The 25,510-nt window shown below is 43.9% G+C and overlaps 1 protein-coding gene and 1 long non-coding RNA gene across 2 annotated transcripts in view; one reads left to right on the top strand and one right to left on the bottom strand.

Annotated features, from left to right (window-relative positions):
* LOC126544564 (U8-agatoxin-Ao1a-like) overlaps positions 1 to 25,510 on the bottom strand; it is a 136,527-nt gene that overhangs the window by 11,863 nt on the left and 99,154 nt on the right. The gene's annotated exons all lie outside the window — the stretch shown is intronic.
* LOC140213579 (uncharacterized) overlaps positions 12,737 to 25,510 on the top strand; it is a 33,604-nt gene continuing 20,830 nt past the window's right edge. Inside the window, exon 1 of the long non-coding RNA XR_011890458.1 lies at positions 12,737 to 13,001. This is a non-coding gene — a long non-coding RNA (uncharacterized lncRNA). The remainder of the gene's footprint in view (positions 13,002 to 25,510) is intronic.

Genomic DNA, 25,510 nt, shown 5'->3' with positions numbered 1-25,510 from the left:
GAGCAGCCGTTCTTTGTGAAGGTCTCCAACCAACTTCCCATGGTAAAGGAACTTGAGTTAGAGCTGCCACACGCTTGGGTGAAACGTCAAAACTCGAAGAGCCAAGCCATATCTGAGGCTGTTTGTCGTTTTACCAAAGTCAGAGTGCACGCAGCTCTGGAACGAAGGAAGATTTTGCCAACTGCTAGCGCAATCCTCTCCAAATATTTTCCCTCTTCTTTTGGGCGGCACTCAGCTTTTGTTACCATGCTCAACATCCAATTGAGTAATAAGAACGTTTACCGCCGTGCCTATTTACATTGGCACTCTGGAATTACTATGACTTCACAAGAAAATTATCGCGAACGCAGCCTCTGTGCTTAGTCACTTTAGTTAAGAATGCATACTTCGGCAGCGAAATACTTTTCTTTTCCCAACGAGATGAAACGGGGTTAACCCAGGGGTCCGATTTTTATTCGTCATATCATGAGAAGCCAGCAATTTATTTATTTCATTTATTAGGCACAATTTCTCTTATGCTGACCTTGGTGTCCGTGTTTGTTGGCTTCTTATGATTTTATTTTACCAAGTACTTCGGTTCGATGAAAGGGGCCTTAATCGATGCAAGAGCCGTGATGAGGCTCATGATTACTTCTAATGGAATACCCTTGTAAAGTAGGCGGCGAAGAGTCCCCTAGACCGCGTTTGCTAAATAACATTTACTTCATCTTTGCAATATAGCATATTGCTTATGTCTATTTTGTTTTGCAAGGTCAGCTATGCATGTAACGAACCCAGCTCCATCTCTTACTTGTTTTTTAAGCGACGCTTTCTTTTTCCCCCTTTCGATTCGAATGTGGTTGATACTGCGGGTGCCTCGGCGAATATATTTATAAACAGATATATGAAGGTTACATGCGCGCTTAACGCAAGCCATCGGTAAATGATGCCGTTTAATCTCCGCATGCTGACCGACGAAGCAGTGCCTTTGTTAAGCGTAATAAAAAATAAAATGAATTCCTACTTAAAACCACCGTATGTACACCCTCCTCATTCGTATACTTAAAGTACACTGGTCAGGAAATCTGAAGGCGCAAGTTGGAATCAGCTACCGCAAGACTTAGAGATCGCTGGGAGACGCCTTCGCTCTGCAGTGGACATAGATGTAGGATTGCGATGATGCTAATAATGATGACAACGATGATGATGATGTTGTAATAATAGAGTAGCCCAAATGAACTAAACGAACTCTTTAACTTGCTTGATTTCCTTTGCTTTAGGCGCTTGGTATATGCCGCTGAGAGTTCGCTCAATCTTAGCCAATCCTCCAGAATAGGTGTGTGGCCATTGTGACACAAGAGGTGCAGAATCTCTAAATGTAGCTAGGCACGGGCTGTACTTTGCGCTTACGCCTGCGATCGCCATTCTTCCATGAACAAGCAGCATACATCGCTTTTCTCACCGCGACATCTCTGCGCACAGGTCTCACACTGTGCAGCCGCCTTAAAGATAAAAAATAGATTAGGTTATGGTGTGGCCTTTGTAGAGGATAAACACAAACATTACATGAGAAAGCGCGTCGGATATGGTGAAATTACACTGCAGTTTACGCATCGCCATTAGTTGTATAGCATTTATTGGCCTGTGGCAGCAAGTTTCGCTTCAAATAAACTTCAAGCATGCACGTTAGTTCTGCATTTTCTCTTTTCTTCCCGAGAAACTTCCATGACGTCGCTTTCCATTCACTACCAATTCACAGGCAGCAAAAGCAGAAATTCCCTATATTTGTATTCTTACACCTCGCTCTGCATTTGAAAGCTCGCGCGCAAATGTTAATTCGTGCCATCGCCAAAGAGCTTTTCCGAAAGCATCAACAGTCTGCTTCTGTGAAGGCACTGAAGAATTGGAGTCGATTGTAAAGCGCACGTTAACTCGGTAACCACAGCTTATATTGAAAAATAAATATCATGAACCTTCAACGTCCGTGTCTTGACAGCTATGCGACAATGGGACGGGAAGAACGAAGCTTTCAGTGTTTCGTAGTTTTCAATGCTGTAGCTTTCATTCAGTACTGATCTAAGTGCCATTAGGCGGCCGCAAACGTGCCGCTGTCCCACAAAAGCCGAACGACATCTCACGGCACGCCTGCCAAGCGAAAGAATGCAAATTGCGCGCGTAATTAGGGGCTAGCCGCTGACCCTAACGCTTTTGTGATCACACGCGTCACTGCAGCGATTCATTTTAATTCCTGCCTAACCCAGAAAAGGCGGTCACTTATTGGATTCCCCGCTGAGTTTGTTCTTCCGGGTACAGCGACGGGATGTTCGTCTCTGCTGACTTTATCTGTTTCCGGCGAGGTAATTCGCAGCGTGGCGGATGCCTTCGAATTAGGAGTTCTCAGTTCGTCTTTCTGATTAGCCCGACTGCTATTTTGTTTCATTTTTTTTGTGTGTGTGCTCTTACGGAAGGCCTGCTGTCTTGGCAGACTTTCATCGCCGCCTTCCGCGAAAACCATTAGGCTCAACTAAACCTAGTTTGCAGACAGCCCGGCTCTTTTGTAAAGCGTGTCGAAAGGGCATTTCGGAAAGGAACGTGACCATAATCCAAAACAGGACTGTTCTTTGTGGTACTTTTCGCATTACGCCATAATTGTGTCTCAAACAAATATATAGTTTATTCCTTTTTCGCAATTTGATTAGAACAAACGATGCAACCCTACAGACACATCTTGAGATTTGATGTTCCGCAGCTCCAGGGTGAGCAGCGAGTGAGGTCGTTGTGGAGGCACCGGGTAAATTTTGGCCAGTTCAGGTTCTTGAACATGCACAGAAAGCATGCTGCATGAAATTTTTAGCAGCCGCTCTTATGATCATACCACCGTATCGTGTGGTACACGAACATATGCCCTCGTACCGAGCAGCAGGAAAAGCACAACGAGTAAGCCGCTGAACCGGATGCACCATTCCACGGAAGCAATGATTTCAGGGATTCTAACTAACACGTTGTTGTCGCTACATTACGCTCTATGGATACGTTGGGAATCTTATATAGCGCTGGTGCATCGGAGTCATTGTGTGCCTGCATCGGTATGGGGTCACAGCCAGGCTTCTACAAGAATAAGCATTGTAGAATTGCTTTCGTTTGATGATAATCGCTCCACGGTGCCCAAAAGCAATGTCTGAAACGCTGCGTCGTACCAGGTCTGCGACGACGATTCATGTGGTGTCTTTTGAAGATTGGAATATTTGTTGAGGTTTAGTTCTTATTTAAGCGGCGCAGTGTGTATTCTATTGCATTTTAACAACATACTGCTAGACGGAAATGGATTTTTTCATAGTTTTTAGTTGCATGCGAACATTTCATTCGACCAAGACTTTTTGTCAGCGATAGCTGCCAGCGACTGCTCCCTCCCCTGTTGTTTTTGACGTCCGCCGTGGTCGGATCTAGAATGGCTAAACGACAAATATAGAGAAATTAGGGTTGTGTAACGAGCATTAGAAGTTACTACAAACAGGCTGGCAGTCCAGAATTCTACATCTAAGCTACACTGCCGACGCTGCAGCAGCGGAGAACACTGATCCCGGAGAGGGTGCTCACCCCAGTACCTGCGGCGATTGGCTGACGCCGGCTTAACATCTGTGCACTAGAAAGGTCCGCGCCTTTTTTGTGCTGTGGCACGTCCCCTAAAGAGTGGAGGAGCTCAACGTGAATTAAGTTTCCCTCTTCTACATGTATTGAACGGAGATTGCTCACTCGCTGCTGCAAATGATCGCTCCAACAAACACCGCACAAATTTTTGTAAGGGTTGCTGCGCATTATATTTTTCCAGATATGTCATAGGTTCTCTGCGGACTGTGCGAAACGGCAATATATTTTTTTCTGGCAGCTCTTATTTAGTCAGTCGCACCAAATAGTCTGCTGTTTTCTTTTCACTTCATACTGTCGTGCAAGATGTCTAACACAGACGTAAATTTTACGCTGTGTAATTGAAGCTCCCAAGAGATTTCACCTTTATGTGATCATTTCTTTAGCCACATTTTGTAATTTAGCAGCACTGCACAACATGACCATCATGAAGCCTCAGCTTCCAAATTTCACCTTCAGCATTCTTGTTTCCTGTTTGTGTTCTAACACCTCTGTGCAAGTTTTCACGAATTCGTCATAAAGTGAACAGGCTGGATTTGCGGCGGAAACGCAGCCCATGCATTTTTCACATGTCTATAGTTGTAAAACTAATAACTCATTTGCACTCCTCCTAACCATTTATGCGTTCTGACGAATTCTATTTGACCCATTTGATTCGTGGCTTCAGTTCGCTCCTCAAGTTGCTGCGAATCTCATTTAGACATTTTTGGATTTATTACTGCACAAGCATGCTTCAGTCACCATAAAAATAATGATTACTGTCATTACTAACGTAAATTGCGATTCAGAAATAAATTTGTCATTTCCTATATTTCTGTCGTTTGCAGCGTGGTCTGAAACAATCTTTTCATTGGCGATATATATTCTAAATTCAGATGCATTCCGAGTAAGCAGTGTGATGAAACACACTAGTGCGTCAAGTTTCGCAGACATTCTACGAGTTGTAGATGAATTCGCATTCCCTGTTGAGTGAGGCAATAAGCGGAAACAGGGCGTTCTATATCTAATGACGTCCATAAGAAGTAATCAGACAATAAAATGAGGAAAAGTAACAAAAATAATTAATAGACATTAAAGATAGATGCTAAATTCGATAGAATTGATAAAGTATTGCTTCAGAACTTTTGAGAAAGCTCTCAGGCACCCTTTCCTGCTGCGAGCGTCAGCGTCGGCGTAACCGAGCGAACGAGCACAGCGGGGGATGAAAGAGGCGAGGAGGAAAGAGGAGGAGGAGGATGCAGCGGAACAATGAGACGGAAAGCGTGGGAGGAGGGCATGGCGAAAGCGGGAGGAGAAAAGCGTAGGGCGGCGACGATCGTTACGGGATGGCGCCGGAATAGCGCACGTCGTCTGCTCAGCGATCGCATGCGGCGAGCGCGTCCAACGATACTAGACGCAGGGTACCCTGTACCAGCTAACTCTAGCCAGAGTTTTAAAATATGCAAATGCAACGTAGCTGGACAGAACAAATGCATTGTTGTTTGCCGTCAATTGGAGGTAATCAAACTATATTTTTTTTTTCATTCCGCCTAATGAGATAATTAGCCTTACTTAAATAACGAATTTCTGATATGTTTTAACTAGACAAACAGTGTCAATGAGAAAATTGCAGAGCGACATGAAAAACTCCCGATACAGCTTTCTGTTGCTCGATACGTGCTAAATAAAAGCGTTTTTTCGAGTGTGAAAGAATGCCGCAAATGCACTCAAAATTGCCGCGCGACTGGCCGCTCGAGGCACTTTGCATGTATTTGCGGGCTTCTTTCACGCCCGAAAAAAAAAAAAAAACATTTCTATGTAGCACGTGCTGGGCAAGAGAAAGCTGTATCGGGAGCTTTTCATGTCGCTCTACAATTTTCTCATTGGCACTTTTCGTCTAGCTATAATATATGAGAAGTTGATTATTTACTTAAGGCTAACTATCTAATTAGGCAACAAAAAAATTGTTTGATTACCTCCAAGTGACGGCAAACAACATTACCTTTGTTCTGTCTAGCTATGCGGCATTTGCATTTTAAACTCTGGCTAAAGTTAGCTGAGACAACCCGTATAAGAAAACAAAGCGGAGCTCTGTTTGCGGCTGCTGCTGTGAATGGCGTCCACGAATCACCCACGCGCTGCCTCTCGCGAGCTCCAGATTAGTGAGGCAGTCGCGCCACACTTCGCACCGTTTGTAACCTACCGCACGAGATAAACTGTCCGCGCCAGCCAATATATTACGAAATGAAAACACGTATAGAGCTGCACTCAAATTTTTCATTAGACAGTATCGTAACCGTCGGCGAATTTTTCCTTGCTGATAGTGCTACAAGTTCACTATTACAAGATCATGTAATATTGCCACAAGGCCCAGGATACATCCTTCATTTTTTATTTTTCCCGCCTAAGCACCAACCACTTTACGGGAGTGTGACGTCACAGATTTCAAGTGTTCTGTTCATAATTATGCCATCGTGGCTCATGAAATATGACGAAACTAGCGGATTGCTTGACTGAATAAGAATATGACGCACTTCATTTTTGCCGGCGAGATCACTTGGCTCGAGCGGACACCATCAAAATCTATTACATCTCGCCGTGCCGGTACGAAGACTTCAAGGCGCTGTCACCATCCACCTTACCGTCCAGCGCTCTTTTGGGCTTAACGAGCCTTTTCTCACGGCGCAAGTGGTTTTTTTTTCTTTGTTTGAGGGGTGGGGTAGTAAAAGGGCAATTTACTAATATCAATTGAAAGCACCTTTCTTTCACTTCGGCGTCGCGTTGAATGTACTTGCCATTTATACAGGTAATGAGCTTAATATTTCCAGAGCATTTTTTGCTTCATTTTCTGGTGGTTTTCTGTGATTCTCATTCCGTTTTACTTAAGCGAAAGATTAGACCCTCGGAACGAGCGTCGGAACGGTAAAATAATTAAATAATTTTGACGTAAGGGATATTAGGTAAATGTATGGGGACAGAAAGAAGGGGGATGCTGGGCAAGCTTACATAATAAAGAAATGCCCCATTTGATTGTAATGAACCCCGATGAAAGCCGTTGCTGTTAAGCACGAAGGTTTTCTTAAGGCACAAACTAATACTGTACGGGAGATGGCCGAAGTTCTCTTCTTTCATAGGCCCATTGACAAGAGTGTAGCAGGACTAGTCTATGATTCTGTACATGTTAGAAATTGATTACTTGGCTACTTAGCTTTAAGTGTTTTTGAGACTTTCTGGCGCTATCATCCTTTTTGGGGGTTTATTTGTCCTCGAGTAATAAGCAGGTACATATTGAGCGCATTCTTTAACGCTCCATTTCTCGTCCTTTCAAGTCTTTGATGGCCCGTGCCTACCAGCACAACGTAGGATTTTTCGTAGAAAAGTTGCGATCGCACTGTGTTAACAAAACGCACGCAAACGCATGCAATCTTATCAACCGAACACATGAAAAGCCCCAAGTAGGGTAGAATGTTTTACTATGTAGGGTGTAGCTGCCTGAGGGTGCAGATCACTGGAACATATGACGATGCAGCACTTATAATGTACGCTTAAGCCTTGCATCCCTCCCTTCTGCCTACTTGCTCCAACCTATAATCATCTGACTACGTCTTGTATCTGAAGTTACAAGAGGGCACGCGACTGCGCAGCGTACGCCACGTGGTACTCATTTCCGCGAATAATTTCGACAACTGCAACCCTCCAGGCCGAGAATTGAATCAGTATTTTTTTTCTCACAGTCCAGAGAACAAGTAAATCAGCAACGATTTTTTTTCTTTTCCGCAGGCACTGTAGGTTGTTGCCCGAAAGATTGCTGTCGCCACCATTTGTATTTTTATCTAAGCGTATATGCTCACCAACACTCCAAACGCATCATGCTGTAAAACATTTTTTTCCCTATTGTACTTTCCTAGCTCTACAGATTACGCTTTATTCGTTTCTTTTCGCTAGTTCTAGCAGCTTCTCTCAAACAGGGCTAAGCGTATCCTAGCGAAGAAAACAACGTTTGAAGAGCCGCTTCGGTCGCACGAGCCAGCGTGTCTAATCATGAGACGCTTATGTTAGGAGACGTATTGAACCTCACTTGTAGCCAGGCAGCATAGCATGATTTTTCCCTGTTGCGACATGCGAAGAAGTGCGAGCATATAAAATGTGCTTGTACTTAAAAAGAAACGTCGCAGTACGTTGTGCTTCATCCTGCAATTTTCACACATTGAAAAATCGGGGTGGGTGGGTGGGAGGCGGGAATTTCAACCGCTCTGACACTGGAGGTCTTCGGTGAAAACTGACACAATGGAGGCACGTTGTCGCTGGTGCCAATGCATCATATCGACTTTCTGTCCTGATACAGTGTTCGGCTGTCTCAACTCGTCCGAACAGAAAAGCGTTTCAAATAAGGGGTTATTGCGTCTCGTTCTGCGTCGCTTTTCCAACGGTCCATTGAACAAATAACGGTTGATATGCTACCCGTGCTGCCGCTCGCGTATTTGCTGCGTCAGGAGATGGTGTTCCCTCAAAAAATATTGAAGGCAGCAAAGCTACCGCTTTACACGTGCATGAGTTCGTCTTTGCCCATTTGCGCGTGGAGTTTCTTTATACATATATTAAGCGATAAAATGTTGTGGAAATGCCGAGGACTAAATTTGCGAACAATGCGAATGTCGCAAGAAAAAGTAAATCAGCTACCATTCTCTTCCCTGTTTTCGTCGACTTTATATTTATCGAGGAGAAGGTGATTTGGAGCCACCCGGTGTTCGTTTTATTCATCGCTACGTGTTGATCGTTGGGGGTTGTTTGTCACCACGTATGTACTTCCTTCGATCGGATTTGCTTCTCCGTAAGCTAGGAGCCTTCAGAAGCTGTCAACAAGGAACTGCGATAGCCTTCAAACGAAAGAACATTTCGAGAACACACAGTCAACGGTGCCCAGCCAGATCCGCGTTCCTTTTTTTTTTATCATCGACGAACGAGTGCAGATCAACAACCGTGCGCAAACAGCAAGGAAAAAAATAGTGCTTCACAACGTCGCTGCTACATGAACAACGTTCACTTGCCGTGAGAGCAGTCGACGACATATTTTTTTTAATAACATGCAAATGTAACTACAGCAACGACCTCGGGAGATGTTTTTCGCTTGCTAGGATGTTTGAACGAAATGTAGGGGCGAGAGAGACGAAACTGCGAAGATTGTAAGTTATTTTTTCTTTACCGCCTTTTTCAGCTTCGCCTCGCTTCCGTAGCCTTTGAAAGCCGGCTGGATTCTGAGGCGCGTCACTTTAACGTTCGTAGAAGCATTTAGCAGAAGCTGGAGCAAAGTCGAACGTTCCTCCTTGTTTACCCATCGTGTTTACTTTCAATTTCGGTGTTCGAGGAAACCGACGATTGAGCAAAATGTTAGCCGGACATTCTTCCGCATGGGAGCTACACATAAAATGCAGGTGTTACTAGCACACCCAACGCGCTCCAGTCTACGTCATATTTATTCGATTCGAGATTCTTTGAAAATGAGCCACTATAATATTACTCCAGTTTTCTCGCTTCTGTAGCTCCGTATTGTTCGATGCCGTTCGAGAATCTCCTTTTCAAATTGCAGTTAAGCCAACTTGACAGGGATAAGCGAAACACAGATTCCGGTTGGCTTAAGCCTCGTCTGTTAGCACTGAACTGATTGCAAGGCTTGAAAATACGTGACCCATATGCACGAGCAGAGCTTGCGCTGAAACTGTTCGCAAGACCAAATTTCAGCCAATCCACTTACTGGACGCATTAGTAACAAAGGCGACCGTCCAATGGAAAGGAGCAGTTATGAACGAAACGCTTCGCGCATTGGGCCCCAGATTCGGAACACCATTGCTGGTGATCAAGTATTGTACAGCGCCTTTTTTTCTCTTCACGCTTACTCGGAGGGTGAAGGTATAACGGATACATCACAATGTAAAAGAACCGTAGTAGTTAGAATGACTGCTTTAATATTGCTAGTGATATGTGCTACTTTATAGTACTTGGCTTTACTCAAGGAAATACGAGAGAAATGATTGAGTGAGTCATAGCCCGAAAGAACAGTGCTATAAATGTCGCGAACATCTTCACCAACGGTCACTTTGCATATTTGTGCCCAACAAAACGTCTGGCCCCTGCATCGCTTCAGTGTTCTCGTAGCCTGCATAGTGAGAGTCTAAAGTTTGGTGGCCTTTATGCTGTGAGGTCGCATAGGAGCGTATATTAGCAAGTGGCCCGTTCTTAGGCTCATGGTTCACGTGGCACATTTGAAAAAGAAAAGGGATAGGGGGGACTTCTCCACTGACTGCCTTGGCCGTCAGTTGCACTGGCTAAAAAAATTCTAGGGATTAATCTTGTGCACAAACACCCAAGTGGGCGGCAAGATGACCACCACGTTAGCTTCAGTGGTAAAGTACGACACGCGCATTGCTGAGGACGTGCGTTCGGTCACCACCGGCGGAAAGTTGTCTTTTCGTCCACTTTCTTTTACCTTTGCTCGACTATTCACACATTTCAATGAAACAAAACGATCAACTTTCCTTGTGATTTCTGTGGTTACATTCTCTGTCACTTCTTATAAGTGTCACTAAAAAAAATCCAGACGCTTGGATAACTCCCGTATTCTCACCTGCTGTCACGGAAGTTCAAGTTCAGTCCACAACTTAGTATGATAGTCTATACCACATTTACTGATGCGAGCCTGCAACACACAGAGCAAGTATACAAAATTATCGCGTAGATACTGTCGGGGTTGCAGCTGCCGTGAGTACTGAAACGTCTCGTGCGTTTTGCTGAAGCTGTAAGGACGCTAAGGCGCAGCAATGACGTAACCAAACACTCAAGTGACATTTATTCACGCTTTACAAAGCTTACCTGCTTAGCTCATTGATTCAGTTAATGGGGGGGGGGGGGGGTCCTGCAGTGTAACTTTGCAATCACGCTTGCTCCCTCGTTGAAGCGCGGCCTGCCGTGGTCCAACCAAGATCACTGGTGCGAAGTGGTGTCCTTCTGCTTTTGCTGCCCGAGTATCTTCACACCATTCCTTGATCTCAACGTGTCGATCGAAAAAACGCCATCCCCGAGCAATCATCAAATTTGTGCAACGAGTCGCACGCTTGTATGTATGTTTCATACCTTCTGATAAGCACAGAAAGTATGACGGCCGCCTCTCGGCCGCTGACCAATGCATCAGCGAACCGTCACTGTCATTGTCCGCGAGAGAGTTGGATTATTTGCGCATGGCATAAAGGCTGAACTGCATTTTCGATATGCCATTTAGATTCTCGTGCGATTTCTTGTTTTATCGGTTTTAGATTGTTTCCATACCGTCATGTATGTAAGTGCATCCTGATGGTTGATGTCATAGTGTGCACGTGGTTGTTTGGGGGTATAAGTGTGACCGATCACGGAAGTAAAATTTTCGTTGTTGATAGCGCTTGTCTTCGTCTTCGTTTCTTCTAGCGCCCTTGTTTTGTTGCGCTATACAGATACATTTCAATGATCAGCACAGGTTAACTTGAGTTTAATAAATATATATGCCAACTATGGCACACTCCGTTCCCTCAAACGTGACCACTTCTGCTTTGATCGACAAACGTACTGCCATGCTAAGCCTATCTGAACGCCGAGTGTGACGAAAAACGTGGCTTCAGCTTCGTCGTGCGTGGAGCAACAAGGGCCAAATTTGCACCCCTGACCCATTTATGATCGATTAATGGCTTCTTGTCTCTGCACAGTGATAGCAGAGTAAGGCTCATGGGTAGCACGGTTGCGAAGATATAAGCGATATTCGTATTGCATGTTTTGTTGTGGGCCTGTAATATTACATGTGGTTTTAGCAACTAGCCCCTCACTCCTTCTCTCCCCTCCTCTATGCAGACAGAAATAAAAGACATAGCACGTCGAAAAAAAAAGACATACAATCCAACAAGTCGCATATTCCTTATTTGCTCTGTCAGTTTCATCGCATCCGTTCTCAATATTGCTTGCTTTAAAACTAAGCTGCAACTTGTACTAAGCGTTTCCTAATATATCTATCGCATCTATTGACTCTACCAATTAATGACGCAAGCATTCTTCACCTACAAGAAATCGCTGTTTATTTTAGTCTATTTCGGTGCATTCAATGCAACGACGATTTGCGGTACAGTAAATAATATCTCGAAAAAATCGTCTCTGTTGTCCAAAAGCTTGAGTATATTCGCCTAGAGAAACGAAAACTATAAGTGAAGCAAAAAACAAAAAGAAAAAGAAAATAATTATACGGACACACCCAAAACGTGTCAGATTATTCCCGCAGATCTTGTTTTCTTTTGCGATTCCTCAGTCCTCGTTCTTCTTTTTTTTTCTCGTCATAGCATGCAACGCAAATAAGAAAGGAGGCAGTCCCAGCTCATTAAGAAGCCGATGGCTCGAAACGGTGGTTGCGACATCAGCATAAAAATAAGGAGGTGCGAGGGGGCAGGGGAACGTATAGCCATATAGTGCTTAGCCTTAATTGTAGCCTGCGGCCAATGCTGGAATGACGCCTGGTGCCAATGCTTTCATAACCTCTCCGTCCAAGACACTGAGAGGCCTTTGTATGCCATGCCATGGCGCTTCCATAACGATCACTGATCTCTTCGCCTCAGGGAAGGCGTTCGGCGAAACCGCCAGCTCCCTTGGTTATCATATCCCTATTTTGTGTTAGAAGAGTTGGTTTGCAGATAAGGCTCGTACGTAGCTGCAATTTCGGTGATCGAGTCCACATGCATGTTTTCATTCATTTTTTGAGCAGCAGTGGGCATCTTGTGTATAACTTGTAGGGCGAATTCGGACTGAAAGTACGTTCAGACTTTTGGGAAGAAAAACGTACATTATTATGCAAGAAGTTCACGCATGCTTTATTAGACTGCATAATATAAATTTTTATTAGCTTGCTTCCTTGATGTGATTCATCACGTTATAATCTTCCAGTTGAGATCGGGCGTTGCTTTTCTTTATTTGAAGCGTTCCTAGGAACTTAATTTGTATGCGCAATCCACTTATTCGGATCATGTACACTATACGAAACTACGGCGTGTATAAATATATATATGTATGTATATTACAGCGCTCGATTACAGGCTTACAGATTACAGGGCTCGACTCAACGCACTTCTATGCTGCAGGTGCTTCTTGAGACAAGTTTGCAACCCGCTATCTGCCACGCGCGGTCTACACCATCATCTTGGTTCACGCCTGCGCAGACCATCTCTGCCAGCGTGGGCACCTTCCGATGATCAATTCCACACAGTACCATGGCGTCACCGACGCTGCGGCTATACATACTCGAACACTGCAGAAGACTGTTTCCACAGCAGGACTAGCGGGAGTAGGAGGACGACGAAATACGAGGCTCCTCTCGTCGCACCTTTTTGCTGCAGGTTGGTGGGCGTTACTGTATGACTTCCACAATGCCGCAATTGAAGTCTGGTACGTCGCTTCTGCCATTACTGTATTGCTGTACTAGTGCAGTTGTTATGCCAGTGTAGACAGCGTCATTCGTTATGTCAAAAATGAGCACAGAGCTGGCCTCTGCTTTTTTAGAGCCTAAGAAGAAAATTAAAATGGAACTAAAGTAATTTAAGGAACGCTTGGACCGGGACATCAGAAACGATCTCAGGGATACCAGGTAAAGTAGGTCGTTTATTAGTGGCAGATACAAAGGAACGCGGAACGATAATAATTCCATAAGAGAGGAGAACGAGAGACTAAATAACTGTGAAAACTTTTGGATGCTCATATGAAGATGAATGACGCTCGTCTGGTAGATTTACAACAGTATCCCCGTAACGAGAACCTGGTAGTCACAGTAATACCACTAAACGTGAATGGAAGATCTGGCAGAAATTATGGAACAAAATAGGCAACAACATCGTTGAAAGTGCCTTCCCTTCCATGATTTGCGTGCGTCACCATAGCTTTGCCAGGCAATCCACCCTGCAAAAACGCCATAGTGCAATTCATTCATCGTTGTAAGAGCAGCTGTGCTTTGCAAAAGGTCAGAAGAAGAAATTGTCTTGTGATAGACTTGTCTTTGAAACATCGACGCCCGTTTATACAAAGGAGCACCTACGCCCGGATCGCAAGCGCTTGCTGGCACACTCTATAAAAAAAAAAGAAAGAAACGTGAAGCTCAATCGTAATTTGTGTGGGTTCGAGGTGGTGTGGTGTTTGTTCTCGACGTTTTCGCATTCCCTAATCATATGGAATTGCCAACTCGCCTCACGTGTTCTACTTCAACAGCTAACGGTGTTATCATTACTATCGCCGAAAGGCAGAATATCAATTGAGGCATAATTTTAAATGACGCCGGTGAACGCCTTCCCGCTTTCGCTTCGTTCAAACAGTTTTTTTTCTTATCGTGAAGCATAGGAAGTCCTGCACGATATCGACTAGTTCACCAAAATAGTCTCGAACGCTTCCGAACCTCAATTTTATCGACCGACAGGAGCACAGTGCTTCTTTCCAATCACGCTAATGACGCTTATCAAGCTCTGATAAAGAAAGTAAAACCATTATACGAAAATTGCTGGAAAACTGTGCATACGCAGTAATTACTAAAACGTAAGGGCAAAAGATAAAATGTGTGCCCAGTTTGTCAAATTTTGGGTGGTCGAAAAGTTGCTGGCTTACAAAAAATACTGGAACCAATTAAAGCAATAATTGCGGAAGGTAAACTTCGAATATTTTAATAATCTCTTCACTAATTGTTCCACTGGAACTGCAGCTGTTTGATTGGTTGAATTAAGTAAGCTTCTCAATTTTCGCAAAGTAGGAAAATAAAGCATAAAAAATGGTCTCCAATCTACGTTGTGAACATTGTTGGACAGCGAAGCTGTAAACGACAGCTCGAATTATTACTCATTGCAACGTAGGTTGAAATTATTCTCGTGGTGACATTCACATTCACTTTACCGAATTATTCGCCTGAGGCGTTTCGACATCCGGCGACTTTACTTGCGCCGCTACTTCATGCACCTACAAAGAAGGCACCAGGAGAGAAGAGAAATTCGCTGCGCCTAGTAAGCACGTTGCTCTTAAAGAGTCCTCACTACAGACGGCCTTCCCATAGCACTGTCGCAACACAAATCAATTGCTAGGCGGGTTCTTCTTTTACGTACGAAAATGAATTTACGTCACTCCCGGTTTCGTATGCTACAGTCAAGCTGCCGTCACCGCGGCAGCTTGTGCGACACTAATCATTATCGTGAAAAGTATGCGGGGAGCACTACGTGATCTGCATTGCATGTAGGCGCAGAAGTGCCGTATCATCATTTATGTGGTTTGGATGCTTGTTTTGAGCTTGTTCGTTATTGACACGTATGCTGCTCTGTATGTTGTATGCGTGATTCCAAAGAATGTATGCTCTGCTCACTTCACTTTGCTGAGTGGTTGTAGCTGCTGCCTTACGGGGGCATGAGCCATTGCATTTGGGGGGTATGAACCATAGATAATAGTTTTCTGTCGATGTTGTGCAACGAATAAATCCCCGGATCCTAGCCATAGACGGCTTCGCTGTAATAGTAAAAACATGGACAGGTTCTAAGCGGTACTGAGCTTTCCGAAGAGTTCAACTAATTCTGTGTAAATGTTAATAGAACGCTTTCCTCTCCATATCAATCCCCTTCCGGCCACGTCTATCAAATACCAGGTTTTCTAGAGTCCGCATTTCTGTATCCTGCAAGTGAAAAACAAATAATGACAATAATTCAATATCTTTGGCACAGTAAATCGGAGGATTCAGGTGCCTTTAAATTAAAATTTTGATATATCATTCATATCTTGATCGCAGGGTTCGCCCACATCTATAACCTCTGAATGAGCCCGGTACTTTCCCTCGCGAAAGGCAAATTTCCAAATATGTTGCTGTACATAACAGAGGCTCATCGTGGGACATGTCAAATTACAGACGACCTTCAATCCTTCCGGTTTTGTCTAAAGGGTTAGAAAAAAGTTTAGGGCTCTTGCACTGTGTGAAGAAGAAGGGCGACCAGCGAAGCTGTGTATGTGGGCTCCTTAATTGCAGACTGCACCCCCGCCGCGAGTCGGACCGGCATTTCACTATCTTCCGGATTTTTTTTTTCTAGACGCGGACAGATATTGGGCAAAGTAACCCTAAACAGCTTCGCTGTGAAGTTATTTATGTTAGAATGAGCAGATCTTTTGCTAAGTCTTCTGTTCTGTCTGACTGCCAGTTTGGGTTCAGGCAAGAAAGATTTACGAAAATCGCTCTCTATAAACAAAAGAGATCAATTATTAATGCATTTAACAGAAACAATTGGTTCTTGGCGTTTATGTCAACTTTTACAAAGTTTTCGATATACTCAACCATATTATATTAATACACAACCTTAATCATTATGGCATCGCAGAACTGTTTTACACCTCATAAAATCATCTGAGTCATCGTAAACGAATGACAGTTGACATATTTTTTTCATCATGAACATTAAAGTCACTTAGACCAGGTGAATAACAAGGCGGTATACTAAGTCCTCTGCTGCTCCTTGTATACGCCAATGACGCATTCTGTAATCCTGTATCGGCTAACCTAATCGCGCATGGAAATCGAGCTACGTTAGCTTTCGGTAGCTCGTAGCATGATTTATCGATGCATGACAACCAATTACTGAAATATTTGCCTCAGCCGTCAACAAAAAAAATGCCTAAAAGTGAAAACTAATAAGACAAAGCCACGCTACACCGTGCAATAACAAAAAAAATAAAAGCAGGAGCCTTCGCAGTAATTTCACTCTTTACATGAGTATCAACATATTTGAAGTTGTGCCGTCAATAAAGTACTTGGGTGTTGCTCTTTGCGAACTACTTACTTGGCATGCACGCATTGAAAATGTGTGCATGCCAAGTAAGTCAATGCGTCGACTCAGGCACATGCTACCCCCACGAGTGGAAATTTTTATTTACAATGCGTTCCCTTTATCAGTCATCACTTACTGCTTGTCTGCATGGGGAGCAAGGAGTAAGCAGAATAATCAAAAGCTGCTATTCCCAGCAAAGTGGGCTGTCATACTTATAGGCAATGTGCCATGGTAAACACATGCTGCGCAATACTTTACAATGTTTAAAGTCCTCGACATAACTGCACTACATGTTTTCAGAATACTATGCGTGTACGAGCCTGCTTTTCTAAGTAATAAAGCTGTCATGTTATCTGCATTTAAGTTAATTGCTTATGTACCTGTTTATAACGTACGTCACCATGCTTCCTGGCCTTCGCTCTTCTGGCACATCTTGTAAAGCAGACAATCGTTTCACTTCATCTTATCATGGTACTAGGGTAGAATAATGTTTAACTTGAACAATTATCACGCAAAAATCTCGTTTCTATTCTTCACCTCCTTGAGTGCATTTAATGCTAGAGCATTAAAAAAAGTAATTTCCTTTTACAAGTAATAATTGTCTATTTCATAGGATAAATTTATTTCTCTGCTATTATTATACAGATTAGTATTAGGGCTGAAAAAAATTTCTGATTTTCTGAAATTTCTGAACTATTTCTGATAACTGAAAAATTATGTCAGTAGAGTTATTTCGTTACGATGATTTTCTGGCTGTTTTGTGAGCCTTGCTATTTTGTGCTAGTCAGAAATGCGTGTAAATGCATCGCGATTCAAGTTACAATTGTCAAACTGTCACGGCTACCTTCACCAACTGCCGTCATGTGACCAACGGGTGCCGGGTGGTTTTCAAGCTGCACAAAGCAGCTTTTCCACCGCTATGTCTAAGTGAGAAAAAACGGACATATATATCTATATCTATTTATTTATTTATTTACAATACTGCTACTCCTATTTGAGAGCGTGGCAGTTGGACGATACAGTATACATGTGTATCAGGATGCATCTAGGCAGAACAGTTAACTGAAAAAAGGGGGAAAAAAGAAAAGAATTGCCCAAGAATGGCAATATAAGAAGGAAGCTGAGTTGAGGAACAAAAATGCACGTTTTCACATGAAAGTTAACAAACATGATACTTGTAGTGAAGAACATGTAAGTAACCAGTTATACATGAAATAGGAGCGAACCTAAAAATAACACTTAACGCGCAACAAATTGAAAAAAAAAATCAAGGCAAGCAATTAGCAGGAAAATGGCAGTTACAACAATCATCTTAGGACTAGCAGTAATACAGTAATGAAAATTTATTTTGGGATCTGAGCGTACCATATGTCTACATAACGACAACCAACAAAAAAGAAAAGGAAAAAGAGAAGAATGCGACGTCGAAAGCAACACAATGCAAAATTTGAGACGATGATACATGCCATAAGTGATTTTATTTACGCACTGCAGCTTCTACTTGTGAGGTAAATTCGGACAACGCATGATATGATATATACACATAGATATATATATATATATATATATATATATATATATATATATATATATATATATATGTAGGCGTAATAGGTGGTTTTTAAACTGCGTAGCATATTTTCCCTTCTCGTTATATTCCTCAAAATTGGCATTTATTATTTCTTTGTTTATTTCATTGTAGCTTACAGGCTCCAAGGGGAGCATTGAGTACGGAGGCCGTCGTTGAACAAATGACAAGAGAAAAGCGATATATGAGCGCTACAAAATGTGAGAGCTAAAAATGTTCATAATTATCGCATGCTTGCAAAACAGTGTTACAAATAAAAACGCTTGTTACAAGTAATAACGCTCCCTTTTCGCCGTTGTAGTGTGCAAGAAGATGTATAGGGTTCTGCAGCGAGTCGGTAATCTGTAGATTCTTTGCTTAACACGAGCTCGAGAAATTGCCGCTCTTTAGCTGAGATGTGCGTCAGCCGATGTGTACGCATTCTTGTCACTTTCGAGTAGTTAGTTTTCAGGTTGGTTTCCAAACCACAATTTTCGGTTAGTCGGGTGAACGGCGTAATGCAAAGGAAATTCGCAGGTTGCACATTGTTTTTACTAGGATTGCGCGCAAGATTAGTCTACCCATTGAAGGAAGGTAAATTTTGTTCCTGAGGTAATACCAAAATAGAAATGCGACCTAGACAAATCTCTCACAAACTACGATTTTCTTCTGCTCGTCTTTCACAATTGATCTGCTTGAAGTCGCCGCCACTGTATGGCCAAGATATCCAAAAGCCTTTTTGAAAATGTGGTCTTACGCTTATATTCGGTATCCCTCGAAGCCAGCTCTACGTTACTTAATAAAAAAACTTTCTGGAGCTTCATCTTTGAACAAGGAGCCGTAACAGCTCGGGCGAACTACGGTCGATCATGCCACGTCTCCACAAAACAATTTTCTTTCAGAGATGAGCAGCGGAAGACGTATGATTTCACTACAAAATCTAATAATATTGAAGTGTTTTGTGTAAAGAGTTTCTTCGAATACCGCTTTACCTTGCTAGTGTCATGAAAACATCAGTTCATACGCCTGATGAATAAAAACTACAATCTATATTCTATTATTCCGTACATATATTTCAAGAAAAGAACACGATAGGTGAGCCTTATCTTAATAATGCTGTCATCTTTGGAAATGAAAACGTCCAACATCCCACTGGAGAAACGAATTCTGCAACGTAATCACGCTGTTTGAAAAAAAAAAAAAGCTGGAGAAGATTTAGGCATTTTCTTTTTTTTTTCGCAATTGAAGTTCCGGGCACAAATGCTTATACCCCATCCACCTTCTAGCGGGGAGCCGATAATTTAATTTCCACTGTTCTCTCGCGTGACAAGACCGCAGGTAACGAGTTCTGAAAGCCAGCCTGCAAAATTCATTTTAGCGATTACGAAACATAACGTAGGACTTCTATAGGCCACCTCAAGAAATCCATACAGTGTAGGACAGGCTGGCACCTCACGTCATCCAATCAATGCTGCGCGTTTCCAGGAGGGGAGGAGAAGGCCTCGCCCATTCTGGCTTACTAATCCTTTCCGTGAAGCTTCCTTTCAGCCGGAATCGGGCGGAAAGCGGTCACAGGCTGACAGTGGAGGACCCCTTCATGTAGTTCTGCTTTCCAATTAAGTGACTTACACAGTTGCTTTTTCTGTACTGCACCAAAGTGCTGAGGTGAAGAAGGCCGTCCTATTCGCTATCGGGCTAAAACGTATTTCACGAACTGCTTTCTGGCGTGTCCCGTTACGAGCCCTCGGGGAGCAGGAAATTGATTTTAAACGTTTCTAGACGCGCTCAGTTATTACAGGCTCTTCGATTTTCCCTGACGTCACACCGACACTGAAAGGCCACGTCTGCCCAGAATAGACCGTGAGCGTACAGAGTACTTATCATCGTGTCGACACGCACACAAAATACAAAACCTTGGTTTCAACACACTTCAATCATCAAGTTCACGCCCTAAAGCGAGATGGCGTAGTGGTAGGCGGCGAATTCGGCTGTCATAAGCGAGTAGTGGTGGGCCGGACATCAAACGAGCACGCACGTCCGCGCATGGTAATCGATTTGCGTGGTAAATACAATCTCCCCTAGATAAATGGACTGAACAGACCGTCGGGCGTTGGGACGATGTCATTCTTTTCGTGCCGACGAAAAGTCATATGACACACCGTCAATGTTCCGAAACTAAATGGGCCCGAAAATAGTGTCCCCATTGTGGTCAATGTTTTAGTGCTGACGCAAGCATTGCAGGTACCTACCGGACGCAGCATGTCGAAAGGGCATCGCTTACAGGCGCATGCACGCCAACTTTCGCCCGAGAGCTGTGCCAAAAGCGAAAAAGAAAAAAGAATAAAAAAGCAGAGAGAACGAGATGGCCTCGGTCCCACGGGCTTGCCTGTACTCTTATCGCCGCTGTGTTATTTGCCGTGTGTGTGTGCAATGCAAGGACCCCTTGGGAAGGGGACACCCTTGCCTGTGGTTTATCGAGAAACAACGTTCACAAGCGACAACCAAAGAGGTGTGGCCATTGCGCTCCCTCTTCCTTTAGGAATGAAACGAGGTAGAAGCAAATTGAATGAAACAGCCAACAAAAACTAAATCAAACAAAGCTATGCTGAAGTGCGAGGAGATAAAAGGACCCCGTGATGTAGGGCATGGTTGCCTGCCGAAACCTGATAACTCTATGAAAAATAAAAAAAAAGAACTAATAATTGTGGCTGTTATCGGCGCCCTTCAGTCGGGACGATTGTGTGCATAAACACAAACGCGCACACATGGACACCCACACACGAGAGTGGGAAATAAGGAAAGCTTTTTCTACCTGCGAAAAAAAAGAACGCGAAGGAAAATAGAATGCTATCGCTATAACTTGAGGAGGGACTGTGGGCGAACAGCCAACAGCGCGACATCACCACCACCTATCTCGGTTTTGAAAGTCGTGTTTTCGTCACGGTGAACGAGGCGTAGGTGGCGCTTCCGGTCCTATGAAAGTGGTAGTGGTGATGACAGGAGTGCATATTCGCTGCGTATTTTTTTGTTTCCATGTGTTCGGCAGAAGGACTATATTTTTTTTTTTTTATTCAAAGCGGCAACCACCATCTGCTGACGGCGCGTTTCCCTCGAGTTGGTTGACGTAGGTAAACGTTGTTCGGACCCTTATCGCTACCAGTTCGTGCCGAAAAAGCCACGACGACCTTCGCACGGTGAAAAGCCCCTTTTGTTCGGCTCGGCTCGGCGCCAAATGGTCCGGAAGGGAGCCTGGAAGCTTTAGTGCGAAAGATAAGATGGCCCAAAGCCATAGAGGGAAATCATTTTTTTTCTTTATTATCATTGCGCATCTCCTGCTGGTAACGTTCAGGTTAGGTTTGAACTGAAATGTGTCTGTCGCAATGGTGTGGTGGAAATGTCCTTCTACTCGTTACCATGACCTCGGCGTCCAGAGCGACACAGATTAAAAGGAATACCGTGTAGTGCACATGTAGAGTGCATTACAAGGTGGTTCAAGTGACCGAATATTAGCCACACCCCTCCCCCTTCAATTTCGTCCACGAAATTTTCCATAACTGCTCTGACATGGTCTCGCTATAGAAACGATTGTTCGTTATTCACGACAAGATCCAAGTTCGCCACTTATAAACACGTGTAAAAAGAAAAACGAAAAAAAGCTTATCCTCATCGGACAGAGACGAACGCAATGAATAAGAATATTCAACACAACTAACGAAAACTTAAAACCAAATGCAGCATCCGGAATGACGCGGATGCTTGTGGGAGTTGGTGAAGCAGCCGCAGTCACGCATGATTGCTGGCAGCAACCTTGTCTCCTCTAGCTATTATCCGTCAGTGTCGCGATCATGAAGGCTATGCTTGTCGGTGAAAGAGTGTTGACAAAATGTGTGTCCCGAAAGAATTATCACACATATCTAAAGGCTTCCATACCCGTTGTATATATATTTTTTATTATCGAGGGATTTGCGGCACACCACTTGTGTTACAGTGGCACATGCCAGTTCAGGGAATTGGTAAAGAATCGGCGTGTACCTGCTGGGATATACACAGTCGCCCATAGCCAATGGACATTGTAATCTATTCGGGCACATATCCAGAGGCACGCACTCGGTGGACTAAGCTGCATTCTGCTTCCGAGTACAGCCCACACAAAGCTCGCAAAGTGAGGGGTAAATGCAAATGAAGCTAAAAAGCACTTTGTCCTTTCAGACAAGTCTACTAAACTCTTGCGTCCTGTGGCACAAATGTAGAAGAGAAAGAAAAGTTATGAACAGTAAAGAACCAGCAATGTGTATGTATACTGAGGAACAATGTGTACATTACGCACGGTTACAAATGTGGTGTGGACTTCCACAACGTGGTAAGTTATCGAAAAGAGCGACGTCAAGACGACTCCTACCAAATCCCAACTTCGGAGCCAGCTTCAGACGTGCGACAACCGCGTGATGTGAATGATTTGCCAGAAGACTCCTTGGTTGGGCGCAAGGGTACAGCTGCTCAGTTACTTTCACTGTTATGCGGTACATCAGCGCACAGAAAATATATTATGCTGCTTGCACTCCCGGTAGATATCAAAAAAACATTGCCTTTCCTCCTCGATGCTGCCCGGTCCAGCTAGCACGACGCATTCCACGAGGCGACAGAATAATCCAGACCCTCGAACGTACAGCGAGTCTCACACTAAAGCATGACAGTCACGCGCAGCACCAAGAAGTCTTGATCCTCGTTCAGTGTCTTCCTTCTTGCACGACATTTTTTAGCCTTTCAGTTTTCCAACTGCGAAACAGGCAGGGCGGCAAAAATACGGGTCCGAATTTCACTTCCCGCACGTGTCGACACCTCGGTCGCACTCAAAGCACGTACGCTTCACGGCTGCCACAAGAACAGCATTGCCTTCTCACATTGCCGTGTTCCTTTACTAGCCGGCGCAGAAGGCAGGAAAGCATAACCTAGATTTTCCGTCCGCCTCCAATAAAAGCAATAAGAATAGGAATTGCGTTTGCTTTTAACGAGAAATCAGCCTAGGCCTATTCTCACGTCTTTCTTATGCTCTAGGCATTTGGACAAGAGGCGAGGCCCCACGCAACAAAATAAGGTCAACGCGGTAAGGTGGAACACGGCCGTTACGGCCAAGATGGTAAAATCTGGCGCCGTGTCTAGTGCCTGAGTACGTATTAGCGAAACTTGTTTAAACCAGTTAATGACGGCCTATGTGTCGCGGAAATGGTGCTTCAACAAAAAAGCCCGGCCTAGGAAGGACACCATGCCTTATGGAAAGGAAGCTGCGAAAGAGCATGGCTGGGAGACTTGTGCAATGTTCTACTAGAAGAAACTTACATGTTTCGCAACATCCGTATCCAATGAATCTATACGAGAACATATCTATCAAGCCAGCAGACAACGTTGGCCTGTTGGTCTAATGTGGTGTTTTTTCAATTTTCGCGTCAGGTGTGGTCGTTACTATCAAAATAGCAGGCCTCTTCGTTCCCCAGCTCTACTTACTCATATGAACATACGGGCTGTTCTATAAGATCCCAATGTTCACAATGAGTTCGTTGACTAGAGCAGTTACGGGACATACACACATATATTTTCTTTCGAAAGGGTCTAAATTAAAGCTCGCCGTGAGCCTTGGTTCTTTTTTCTTTGCCTCTTCTGACAGCCAGCAGTCTGATTCGTTCCAGCCCTTCGTGTAATTTCCGCTACTTTGCCCGACGCAGTATATAATGTTAGGTATTTTTTCACCAACGCCGGAATGCCCGCTATCTTACCCCGAGAAACAAACCGACTGCCGTGTCTTCCTCGGGACGAAGTCTAACGGACCAAAACCGTAGAACGGGCATCAAAACAACCGGAATTCATTGCACGCCCGCTCGTTTTGCGCAGAGGTGTACCTTGTACCAGCGAAATCTCCAACATACCTGGCATTCTTCCTCAAGCAGTTCTAGCTACCTCTCGGAGAAGCCGCAAGATTGAGTGAATCAGCTAGGCAGCCTTTATACTCGTGACATTGGAACGCTAAGAGAGTCCTGGGAGTTGCTCGGTGTGCATACCAGGCGTTCCTTTAAAAGCGTTCCCGCGATATCATGTGCGTGTTGGACACAGATGTTGGTGTTGTGGAGCGCGGAAGTGATGGATGACGGTCCGAGTTTATGGGTGTGCGTGTGCATGTGCGTGCTATGCGCTTGCGAGCATGAAGAGATATGAACCAGGGAAACGGAAAACCGCAATAATCTCCGGACACGAAACGCCGCGAGAGTGATGATGATGCGTTTCAATGAACGCTACAGTGGTGGCGCCACTGTTGATTACGTAGTCTGCGTTGCCTCAGCCGCGTGCGTTATAAATGGTGTCGGCTTTTATCCGGCGAGTAATGAAGGCAGCTTTCCCCCTGGCCTGGAACACATATCTGCATCTTTTCTGCCCCTTTCCGTCCTACATCATGTTACAGCCGGGATTCGCGTAAAAAAAATAAAAAATAAGCAGAATCACGTAGTGCGCCTAATTAAGGGGACGCGCCTAGTCGTTTTTGAGTTGACCACTGGTTTGACAAACGAGCCTCCTTCTTATCGCGTCCTGCCTGTTTGATTAGAAAGAACTGTGTGCGAGAATGCAGGCTGCATTATGGCGTGTGTCATCAAGAAAAATGCCTGGAAAGCTTGGTGCTACGTAAGGACAAAAATATTGCCAGTGCCAAAAATTCATCTCAATGCAAGTGGTATGCTGTCCGGTAAAATCGCTCATAGGCACCAGCTAGAACGTACAGTGTGAGATATACCCGTAGGATACTTGAATAAAGTTCCGGGGACATTAATGTGGGAAGCCACATTGAAATGTGCTTCGTGTGGCATTTAAGGAACATATAAATTCTGGTCGGTTTTTAGAGACAATTTCTGTACTGTTCAGCTCTTTTAGTTCAAACTATCATATATATATTGCATAACCGCATTGACCCACGCTTTACTCTACACTAGCATTACCTAAACTACGGCCCTCACAGTTGCGTATTCGAAACTAACCATAAAAGCACGTTCCCCGACTACATGTAACCAAGAACAGCACCTTTTTGTTATTGCTATATTGTAAGGAGTCGGTGAAGCTCAATTTAAGGCGCCGGCCACTCCTTAGCTCTTGAAAGAGTCTAGTTTACAATATACAGGGTACAGGACTACATATTACATAACCTTTTCATAGAAGCGCCAGGACTTGTAAAACAATGTTTTCACGGTAACACTATGACACAGTAACACATGGTAGGTACAATATACAAGTTAAATGACTCCACAGTTCTGTAGAAAAAGTCTCAAAAATACAAGTGGTACTTTCGCTTAATAACGCAGTCTCTAGTCAGCGGGTGGTACATACATTGTGTAAGTGCATTAACACATATAGTCACATCTGAACAGTCAGTATAACATAATCCAGAAACATACATATACACAGTGACATTGAAATGAAAGGAATAATAAAAGCGTTAATAGCGGCCAACAATGCAGCTGTCACC

This window comes from Dermacentor andersoni, chromosome 10 (genome assembly GCF_023375885.2).
Source record: "Dermacentor andersoni chromosome 10, qqDerAnde1_hic_scaffold, whole genome shotgun sequence".
Classification (NCBI taxonomy): Eukaryota; Metazoa; Arthropoda; class Arachnida; order Ixodida; family Ixodidae; genus Dermacentor; species Dermacentor andersoni.
This window is presented reverse-complemented; position numbering and strand designations above follow the sequence as displayed.